Raw genomic sequence first — 8,773 nt, 5'->3', positions numbered from 1 at the left:
CACAGAATACAAGATCAATACCACAAATAAGCAACTGGAAAATGAAATTTGAAAAAAACAGTACCATTCACAATAGTATCAAAAACATGAAATATTAGGGATAAGTTTAACAAAATAAGTGCAAGATCTGTATACTAAAAACTACAAAATACTGCTGAGAGAAATTAAAGAGTAAAAATAAACGGAAAGATATAATATGTTCATGAATTGGAATTTTGATAGTTTTAAGATGTTAATTCTCCCAGAATGATCTCTAGATTCAACATAATCCAAATCAAAATGCCAGAAAGCTTTTTCTGCAGAATTTGACAAGCTGGTTCTAAAATTTATACATAAATACAAGGACATACAATACCCAAAACAATTTTTAAAAAGAAGAAAGTTGGAAAAGACTACCTGATTTCAAGACTTACTATAAAGCTAATCAAGAGAGTGTGGTTTTGGCAAAAGAATAGTTATAAAGATCCAAGAAACGTAATAGATCTACATGTATGTGATCAATTGATTTTTGACAAAAGTGCCAAGTTCATTCAATGGAGGAAAGGGGAATCTTTTCATCAGATTGTGCTGGACAACTGGATATTCATGTGGAAATAAGTGAACTTTGATACTTAGTTTATCCTGTACACAAAAATTAACTCAAAATAGATGATAGATCTAAATGTAAAAGCTAAAGCCACAAAGCTTTTAAAAGAAAACACAGGAGAAAATTTGCAACCTTGAATAAGCAGAAATTTCTTAAATAGGACACAAAAAGCACAAATAATAAAAGGAAAATATTGATAACTTTACTTCATCAAAATTAAAACTGTTTGTTTTTCAGAAGACACCTTTGAAAAAATGAAAAAGACAAGCCATATACAGGGAAAAATTCTATATGTGTGTTTGTGTGTATGTACATATATTTCCATATATATATCCGGTAAAGAACTTGTATCAAGAATATATCAGGAAATCTTGCAACTTTAAAATGAAAATAAACTCAATTTTTTAAATGAGCAAATGATTAGAATAACACTTCATGAGATATATGAATGGCCAATATCACATTAAAAAATGCTCAACATCATTAGTCATCAGGGAATGTAAATTAAAACCACAATGGAATACTACTACACAACCAGTAGAATGGATAAAATTAAAACACCTGATGGTACCAAGTGTTGGCAAAATGTGGAGCAATTGGAACTGTCATACAATGTTTTTGGGAATGTAAATAGTTCAATAAATATGAAAAACTGTTTGGCAGTTTCTTCTAAAGTTAAACACACAACTATACTTTGAGTCAGTAACTTCAGTCCTAGGTATTTTTCTTAGAGAAATAAAGTCTACAATGTGACTTTTACATGAATGTTCATAGCAGCTTTATTCACAATAGCCCAAAACTGGAAACAATCCAAATGTTCATCAATAGGTGAATAGATAAACAAATTATGGCGTATGTATACAATGAGATATTACTCAGCACTTAAAAGGAACAAACTAGATACCTACAATGACATGGTTGAATCTCAAAAACATTATTCTGAGTCAAAGAAGCCAGATACAAAAGAGTACACACTGCATTATTTCATTCTTATGAAATTCTAGAACAGGCAAAACAAATCTATAGTGGCAGAAAGGAAATGAATAGATGCCTGGAGTAGAGATGGGGAGGGGAATTGACTGCAAAGGGGAACAAAGAAATTTTTTGGCTTCATGGAAATGCTTATGTCTTGATTATGGTGAAAGTTACAAAGGTTTATACCTTTGTCAAAACTCATCAAACTGTACACTTAAAATGAGTGCATATAAATTGTCTTCAATAAAGTTGATTTTAAAAGAAAAATAAAGAAAAAAATGAAACCTTAAAAAAACTATGAAAGTTTTCTAAGGTGAATTTTTTTAAATCCATTTTTAGATGTACAGATAGAGAATGTGTCACCAACACCCATCCTAAAAGAAATATTATAGTGAGTTGTTCAAGTAGAAGAAATGTGATTCCAGATGGAGAATTGGAGGCAAGAAGAAAAAATAGCACTGGAAATGGTCAATATGTGGTAAATCTAAATAACAATTATTATATTTTAATCTAATAATAATAATATATCTTAGTAATAATGTTTGGTAGGTTTTTAAATATATGAAGAAATAAAATACACAATAATTGCACAAAAGGTGGGAGTGGAGTAAATGGAGTTAGTTCTCAGGTCCTTGCATCATGTTAAAGTGATAAATGTACTAATTTAGGGTATATACCAGTGGGGCAAGGATATACATTGCAATCTCTAGGGCAATCACTAAAAGAATAGTAAAAATGTAAAACTAATAAGGGGAAAATGGAATAATAAAAACACTTGATTAATTCCCCCAAAAGAAGAAAAGAGTAAAAGAGGAACACATAAAAGATGAGATGAATAGAAGGTAAATAGTAAGATTGTAGATTGGAATCCAAATAAATCAAAGTAATTGCATTCAATATTACCAGACTAAATACACTCTAACCTCAAGACAAAGATTTTTAGATTCAAATGTAAAAATGCCCAAGTAGATTTTGCTTACAATAGATACACACTAAATATGGGGCCCCAGGATTGTCAAACATGAAGGATGGTACATGCAAACACTAGCTGAAAGAAAGCTGGTACAGGTGTACTAACAGCAAACAAAGCAAATTTTAAGGTAAAGAGGTTTTACTAAAGATAAAGAATGACATTTCATAATGATAAAAGTGTCAGTCTCCCAGGAAGATATAATATTTCCAAAATTGGATACACCTAATAACATATGCTCAAAATACATAAAGCAAAATTGTTAGAATTAGAAACATAGCCTAGTCCAATCTGACTGATATAGTAAATAATCAAAGATCTAAAAACAGAACATAAATCAAAATGTAAAAGAATCAAAATATATTATATACAATCTATAAATTAAGGAAAAAGTCTGAGCATATTATTTATTCTGTGCATGTTGAAACAGATCTGTTTAAACACAGTTGCCTCAGGGCAGGTGAGAAAGCCTGGGGCAAGAAACTGTTGCTTTTCAACATAAACCTTTCTGAGCTTTTTTCTTTTTTTAATTCAAGGACGAAAGGAGGGACTTCCAGGAAATATGGCAGGGTAAGTAGACATTTTTAAAGCCTCCTCCCCGATACCTACAAAAATCAACAAAGGGACTAATAATTAAAATGAAAACTCAGCTGAAACTTTGGACAACCTTAATCTTTTCCTGCAAATGCCAAAGGATGGTTGCCAGACATAGCACAACTTGAACCAAAGTGAAATGGGATGCTGGGGGTTGACCACATTTCACGAGCTTAAGAACCAGCACAGTGCTGCAGGCCAAAGAGCCTCCCTCATAGCATGCCCCACCCCAGGCTAGAGCAGAGATCTGGAGGTGTGGGTGGGCCCCAGGAAGAGCAAGTTTCCTCCTTCACCTCAGCTCAGCCACAGCCAGAGGCTGGGGAGGGACCCATTTTACTGTGTCCTAGCTTTTTGATTGGGAAGGGGAGGGATTAGATTTGAAATGAAGCGAATTTCTAATCAAAGCAGAAAATCAAAGATAGAGCAAAGCATTTGCTGACACCACACCATCCTACCTCCAATAAAATGTCAGAGCTTTCTCAATCTTGGCTGTATAACATGATTGTCAGGAATGAGATTTTCGAGTGTTTCTAAATGCACAAACGAGACTCCTGCCAAACCAACTGAATCCGAACCCACAAAAGTGAGGCCCAGGAACGGTAGTTGAAAAATATCTCCATAATGAAATAACATTTTTAGCCCAATCAATAGGTAAAAATTAAAAATACTCATACCCCATTACTGGCAGAAGTGTGGAGAAATACACATGTTTATAGGAATACAGAGGGAAAAGTTAAGTGCTAAGAAACCTCCTTTTCTTGGATTACATGTTTCCACCTGGAGCAATATCAATTAGTGTAACACTCTGCTTCCTCACACACTTCTCTAACTGGGAAATTTGGAGGAAGAAAAAGGACTGTAGCTCACCCTCTTCTGCTCTCTCTTATGCACTATCCCTGCCTGCAAAGAGCGCTGTTGGCCTTCAGCTTGCCTGCATCCATCACCTCCAGTGACTGGCCAGGTAGTTAATTACCTAATTCTGGGTGCGGTATAATGAAGCTGATGTTTTATCCTCATCTGCCTGACCCCAGCTTTTTAAAAAATTTCAACTGGAGAGAGAAAAGAAGTGCAATTAGTGGATTCCTCTCAATTTGTCATCAGCAGGAAAATCAACAGATATGTGTAAAAATAACGTTTACTGCTCCCTACCATACAAACCTGCCACCTTCATGGCACGCAACCTACATCCTGTCTTCCTTCTTCACTGAAAGGCCCTATGTCTCTTCCTGCCTTGGGCGAATGCCTCTGCTGTGCTTCGGATCGCATTCCTCCCCATGTCCCAGCAACTCTGCACTAGAGCTGATACCTTTCTTTGTGGCTTTTAGTCCAATAATTGGCATAACCCTTTGTTTTGGAAGCCAGACCACTTTGGATTCATTCTTGGCACCTTCCTCTTCCCTGACCCTGTTCACAATCCGTCTCTAAGTCCCCTCACATGGTTCAAAATTCCAAAGGAAAAAACAACATTCAGTAAAATATCTCCTTCCCACCTCCGTCTTCCCCTTACTCTATTCTCTTCCTGGTGAGCAAGCACTATTATTACTTTCTTGTGTGTCCTCGTAGAGATATTGCACAGATACATGCTGCTTCTTTATACAAATGGTACCACACCGTTCATATTGTTTTGCATCTTTCTTTCTCACTTAATAGGATAATGTTTTTAGGTAAAATTTACATATAATGTGGTGCCTGGATCTTATATGTACCAATTTGATGACTTTTGATAAGTGATACACTTATGTGACCACCTCCCAATCAAGATAAAGAATATCACCATCACCCAGAGTCACCTTAGTTTCATATTGTATACATTTCTCAGTTCGTTGTCCTCTCTCCATAGCCAAGAGCACTCTATCCAAGTCGCCATCCTCTCTCTACCAGCTTCTCTGATGCCCTACTGATGGGTCTCCTGGCATTCTACTCCGGCAGAGTTGTTCTCTCAAAGGCTCATCTGGTCTGGGCACCATTCCATCTATAAAATACACTTCCTTGACTTCCCTTTGCTCTCTGGATGAAGATCGAAATTCTTCCATCGACTATGACTCCCCTCTGGGCTGGTTCAATGACCTGTCTGTGCTCTTCTGACACTATTTTTTACTGCATGTTCTTTCCCCCTTTCCACACTGCTGGCTGTCATTTATGTCTACCTGTGTTCCCAGCTCCCACCGATTTCCAGGGTGTTCCTCTGTCCTCAGGACTGTGCTCTCGCAGCCCCATCTTCATGGAAGTAATGGTACTTATCCTCGGATCTCAGCCTGGTCATCACCTCCTCAGGGCAGTATCTGTTTCCTGCTGACTGCCCTGACCAGCTCATATCCCCCCGTTATATGCTCCCCTTTATAGAACTAATTACAGCTGAAAGTTTACACTCATTTATGTGATCCTTTGATTAATGCCTGCTTCCCTCACTAGCAGGTAAGTTCCGTGGGGACAGGGACTATGTCTATTTATGTTCAACATTGCATCCCCAGTGACTAGCACAGTTGGCACTCTACAAATTCTAGTTGAATAATAAATTAACACATCCAGCACTTTTTTTTTAAAGATTTTATTTATTTTATTTTTTCCCCCCAAAGCCCCAGTGGATAGTTGTGTGTCGTAGCTGCACATCCTTCTAGTTGCTGCACGTGGGACTCGGCCTCAGGATGAACGGAGAAGTGGTGCCTCGATGCGCACCCGGGATCCGAACCCGGGCCACCAGCATCGCAGTGCGCGCACTTAACCACCAAGCCACAGGGCCGGCCCAATCCAGCACTTTTTTGATGTTGTTAAAAAATGGAAACAGATCCATAACTCCATACTGATTGCAAAAACATTTTACAAAAGGAAAGAAAGGAAGGACAGTTCTTTTTGCAGAGGAATGGCAACTAGTAAATGTAGAAGGAATAATAGAAATTTAAAAGTCACCACTTCACAACCGCTAAAGTAATGATTGATAAAGGCAAGAATTGTCAACCTACTTGTTTATGTACAGCTTTCCAGCTAAGAATGGTTTTCACATTTTTAGATGGTTGGAAAAGAAAAAGGAATACGTGACGGAGACCTCATGCAGCCTACAAAACCTAAAATATGTACTATCTGGCCTTTTACAGAAAAAGTTTGCCTACCTCTGCATTTGGGGAAAGACAGTTGGAGAACAGGATATGGAGTAATCTGACAGGTGTCCCTTTAACTAATAATTAAACTTAGCGTAACAAAAACTAGTGGGGCATCCTGGCATCTCCTGCCTCCTCATGTGATACACTGAGAAGATAACATCTCATATGTAGTATTCCTGCCAAAAATGCATACCTGATTCCATACACAAGCAAACATCATACAAACTCAAACTGGAGGAATTTCTGCAAGACAATTGACCTGGACTCTGCAAAAATGCCAGTGCCATAGAACGCATAAAAAGAGGCTAGGAAACTGTTTTGGATTAAAGAGCTGACAACTACATGTAATGCGCAACTGTGATTGGATCTCGGATTTAAAACAAACAAGCAACTATAAAGGAAGTTATGGCAATTATGGCAGCAATCAGGGAAATTTTATTTTGGTCTGTATTTACTGTATCAGCGTTAAATTTCTTGGGTATGATAATTATATTGTGGTCATGTAGAAGAATGTAATTGTTCTTGGGAAATATGTGCTTAATATTTAGGGCTGAAGTCTGTCATGATGTCTTCAATTTATTCTCACCAAATTTTCAAATGATTCAGGAGAGAGAGAAAAAGAAAGAAAACGTGAAGGGTATAGGGGTGTTTTTTGTATTATTTTTGCAATTTTTCTTTAGGTTTGAAATTTTCTGAATAAAAACATCATACATGCTTTTACAAGCATAGAAAAAAATTGGGTCTAATAAAAACCAAACTGGTAACATAGGTTGCCAGTCACCTCTGAGGAGGGGGTGAGGGAGGAATGGATAGAGAAATAAATACTATAACATTCCTTATTCTATTTAGTTCTGCCTTGTTGGCATTTGCTACAATGAGAATGTATTCTTTTTTATTTTTGTATAAAAAAAGCTTACTTTTCATAGTTAACAAAAAATCTCCATAGAGTTATTCACGTACAAATCGGGATTAAGCATTAAGTCTTGGGCCGGCCCTGTGGCTTAGTGGTTAAGTGCGCGCGCTCCGCTGCTGGTGGCCCGGGTTCGGATCCCGGGCACGCACCAACACACTGCTTCTCCAGCCATGCTGAGGCCGCGTCCCACATACAGCAACTAGAAGGAAGTGCAACTATGACATACAACTACCTACTGGGGCTTTGGGGGAAAAAATAAAAACAAAATAAAAAATAAAAATTATTAAAAAAAAAAAAAAAGCATTAATTCTCTCCAAGTACTCGAAATGCTCCTCACCCACCCCTGAAGCCCCTGGATTTCCCAGATCCAACAACTAGGGCTCAGCAAGATGCCTCTAGAACTCTGGTCCCTAGGGCTGGATGCTAAGTATTTTAAATATCACTTCCCGTAAAATCCATTGATATGTAGAATGGATGTTAAAATGATTTCACCTATAAATCCAGAGGTTAATTTGTACATGTAAATGTTTTTAAAAAGTTTTCCATAATATCATACACTGGGCTAAATGATACCACATTTACATGATGGCATAGTTTATCAAAAGTTTACCTGGTTACCATATACTAGACTCAGAAAGAGTCAACTGAGGAGGAAGAGGAAGAGGAGGAGAATGAAGAGGAAGAGTTGAAAGGAAATAATCTGTTTCCTTATCTTTCAGAGGGAAGGTTCAAATAGAACCTGTTTCATTTCACATTGTTTAATCGGAAAATATGTTTAAGCATCTAAATTGAAGTTATAAATTAGTGGAACTAAATAGCCATATAATATATATTTCAAATCACCAAACAGAAAAAAGGTTTTTAAGTTATGTGACACATTATTTTTAAAAAGACAAATGCACATAAAACTCACCTTTTAAAAGAAAAAAATGAGTCGGGCTAGGTTTTGTATTTAACAGACGCAAAAAATTTGAAAGTAAAAGAATTGATAGCAGGCATTCATTGGTGGGAATACACATGAGTTAAATATTTTTAAGGGGCTATTTGCAACATATGGTAAAAGATAAAATGCATGTATCTTTTCATCAATACGTTTCTTTTATAGGAATTAATCTTATGTGTGTATTTGAACGAGTGCACTAAGATGTTCATGGAAACATTGTGATAATTCCCAAAAGAAGGAAAAAAAACCTAGAAACCACCCTAATTCCCACTAAAGGGTTTTTTTGTTTGTTTTGGTTTTTAGAAAATAAGCAGTCGTGAATTTAATACAACAGTTTAAAATTATGAGGTCAAGGTTGGTTTCTATGTAGTCATATGAAGAGAGTCCAAATAAATTATTAACTAAATTATTAACTATAAAATAAATAAATAAATTTATTTTTAAATAAATAATTAATTATAAAATAAATTATTAAATAAAAAAAGCAAGTTGCAAAAGAGTATGTTAAATGTAGTGACATTTGCATAAAAGCAATTTTATTTGCATAGTGATATGTGCACAGAAAACAACTCTGGAAAAACATTCACTCAACTTTAGCAGTGGCTATCTCTGCATTGGGGGATTACGGGTAACTTTTGTATTCTATATTAATATTTTCTGTGTTGTTAAATTTTTACATAAGCATCATATAATA

The sequence above is a fragment of the Ceratotherium simum genome, chromosome 26 (assembly GCF_057802395.1).
Source record: "Ceratotherium simum simum isolate JZ-2026a chromosome 26, ASM5780239v1, whole genome shotgun sequence".
NCBI classification, from domain to species: Eukaryota; Metazoa; Chordata; class Mammalia; order Perissodactyla; family Rhinocerotidae; genus Ceratotherium; species Ceratotherium simum.
Note: the sequence above shows the minus strand (reverse complement) of the source record.